At 33.9% G+C, this 3,263-nt stretch overlaps 1 non-coding gene across 1 annotated transcript; it reads left to right on the forward strand.

Moving 5' to 3' along the window:
* The first annotated feature begins 2,535 nt into the window (after positions 1–2,535).
* On the forward strand, positions 2,536–2,643 carry LOC112439920 (U6 spliceosomal RNA). The gene has a single exon (XR_003028143.2). It is a non-coding gene; the product is annotated as a U6 spliceosomal RNA (small nuclear RNA).
* The last annotated feature ends 620 nt before the right edge of the window (positions 2,644–3,263 follow it).

Consider the following 3,263-nt stretch of genomic DNA (forward strand, 5'->3'; position numbering starts at 1 on the left):
GGTGAGTTTTTATAATTTAACTTCATTATCAATCATCAATCATCTTCACAACCACAAGAAGAAAATAATTACATGAACCCAGAAGAGCCACTTGATTCCATCTTATTCATACATGGCTCTCTTCCATAGTACTGTTTCAGCATTCCAATCTCAATTAGCCAAGGTAAGAACTTTTTTAAAAGTTTGCATATAATTTCTGGCCTTATGAACTAGACTCTTTACCTCCTAAGGCTGCCAAGCTTTAGAAATAAGGTTGCAGAAATCTCTTTAAGTAGTGTAAAGCATCCCCCCCTCCGCTTTTTTTTTTGTTTTAAGATCCATGACTAATATATCCCAGGTCTGTTTAACCTTCACTGATTACACTGATGTCTCATTTCGCCTTCCATTATGAGGAACGCTACTCCACAAGCTTTGCGACTGTCAGGTTTCCTAGCCTCTGCCCTGAGTAGTCTTTGTTTTGACCACTTGGACACTGACTGACCTGTGTGGTTCTAAAGCTGCTTCTGGCAATTTAGGTGGTCCTGAATTTTAGCATTCTCTCTACTTCTTAAAATTTATATGCCTACAACACTCCTATAGACCTTAAAAGGTTGACTTTGGCTATGAGACAGGAAACATTGCATCCATGTGGAATCAAATGAAAAGCAAACCTTCTAACAAAGTACTAAACATAAATCAAGGGGGAAAAAATCAAAATGGTGTAGATTAGGGTTTCAGCTGAATGCACTTTATATTTTATACCAAAACATTCAAGTCTGAGTTTGAAATGTTTAGTTATCACTTCACTCAAGTTAGCAAAACTCATGCCCATTGGGTTTGATGGTTGGATTAAGTGCCAGGTACAAGAAAACACAGTTTGCTCCTCTGCAATGTGAAGAGGTGTCACTCCTTTTGGAGTTCACTTATTCTGTTTGAAGTTAATAAAATTTCCTTTGTACCACAGATGTGCACCAAATCACCCCATACATATCTGTTTCCTCAAAATGTTTTTAGTGCAACTGGCTTTTACTTCCCTGAGAAAACAGGGAAAATTGTGTTATATAACTTTCTACATTTTCTCATTTAACAAAGTCCTCTGAAGTTTACCTTAATTTTAATGAATGCATAAATGAACAAACTAAATCATATCTGCAAAAAACTTAAAAATAAAATTAAACTATTTTATAAAGAGGGAGATTACTGATGTTCATCTTGTGAGTTCTTTGGCTCCTAATGCATGAACTGAAAGGTCATCAGATCTCATGAGTGAGGCCAAGGCAAAAGTTGGTAGTGGTCAGAACAAATTGGCCCAGGGAATATATCAACTATTCCCATTTTTGCCTATTCTGTATAAGAAGTTATGAAAATATTTCCTATAGAGCAATGATTCTCCAAGTGTGGTCCTCAGGTTAATGGCATCAATATCACCTAGGATCTTATTAGAAATATAAATTTTTTCAGGTTAATGGCATCAATATCACCTAGGAACTTATTAGAAATATAAATATAATATAACTTATTAGAAATGTAAATTTTTTTGCCCCATCTCAGACTTACTGAATCAGAAATTTCAGGAGTAGGGCAAGAGGCCAGAAATCTGTGTTTCAACAACCCCCATATGATATTCTGATGCATGTTTCAGTTTGAGAACCACTGGTGTGGAGAGCCACTACCTAGAGTTCCAATTCTCAACCCTACCTCCATTAAGATGGATTTCTCTGCTTAACCAGAATTCAGACTCATGTGTAACAAGTTCAAATACAGCTCTCCTAAAAGTTCCATTTTTAAAAAACGATATCTAGTCTGGAAAAATCAATATATCTAAACATAAACTAGATCTTGCTGTCTAGCAGTTCATACCACATACTCTTAAATCATACAATAGTGTAGCAAGAAGCGTTTGTGATACATCACAAATCACTACTATGAATAAAGTTTTACTGTGTAACAAAATTTTCTTGCATTTATCTAGGATATTAATATATAAGAAGAGATCTTTCCTCCTTTCAAAGAATAATCACAGTATTTTAAAATTAATTTTAATTGTCATTTTTCTACCATTGAAAAACATATACTGATAATTTCTCTGTCCTTATAATTTAGCATAGTGTCTGCCATAAAGTAGGTAGTAAATAAATATTTGTGAGTAAATGAATAAATAAATTATATAGGGGAGCAGTAGCATGGTTTAGTATGAAAATCATAAAATTTTTCCATAAATAGAGCTAGGTTTCTTTTCTAGTTCATTCATTCATTCTCTCAACTTGGATTTGAGAAAATATGTAACCTCTCTAGGTTAAGTTTTAATCTATAAAATGGGAAGACTAAAATGTGCTCATAGTCTTTAAATAAAGGCTAAAAGAGAAAATCTGTATAAAACACTTCACACAGCACTTATATCATTAAGTATTCCATGAATTACAGTGTCTTTTCTTCTCTTTCCCAGTATAAACATGGTACTCCCTTTTTAAATATATAGGGCTTTCCTCCTCAGTGATGAGGTAAAACTGATTATGCAGAAAATCCATATATGTCATAAACAAGAATATACATGTTGTGCTTGCTTCAGCAGCACATATACTGAAATTGGAATGATACAGAAAAAGAGTTGCGTGGCCTTTGCACAAGAACTACACACAAATTCAAGAAGCACCCCATATGTTTTTAAATTAATAAGATAATTTTGTTTTTTATGATACTCTCATTGTAACATAAATAAATGGACTTACAATAAAAGACTTATGTTATCTTGAAAAAAATATATACATTGCACCATTGAGTGAGTTTTGTATGATGAGTTCACATCTTCTTTGGTCAGATGTAGTGATGCCATAAACAAAGAGGAACAATGATAAAAGTCAGAATCATTGCCTTGTATACAATTTAGTGAAGCTATGTATAGTATTGAATATTTATTCAGATATTTTACAGTATCAAAATTTCTTTTATGTTATTTGGAAGGAGATTTTACCCAGCTATCATGAAGCTTCTTTTGTTGAGGAAAAAGAATGTAGGTAGTTATCGTCATGTGGCAATATAGAAGGGACCTTTCTCTGCAGACTGTCCCAGAAATATGCTGTGAAGTAGATGCTCAAAAACTACATCATTTGGCGGCCCACAAGAGCCAGGAAATTATTCCTGATTTTCTTCAGAATTCAAATAACTTGTACTTCCCAAGGAGAAGCCAAAAAACACGAGGTTGGAAGGATAGTTAGGAAAACAAGGGCCAGATGCTGTACACACATACTTGGGAAGGAGAAGCTATGCTGAAAAAGTAGGACAAA

This window comes from Pan paniscus, chromosome 4 (assembly GCF_029289425.2).
Source record: "Pan paniscus chromosome 4, NHGRI_mPanPan1-v2.0_pri, whole genome shotgun sequence".
Lineage (NCBI taxonomy): Eukaryota > Metazoa > Chordata > Mammalia > Primates > Hominidae > Pan > Pan paniscus.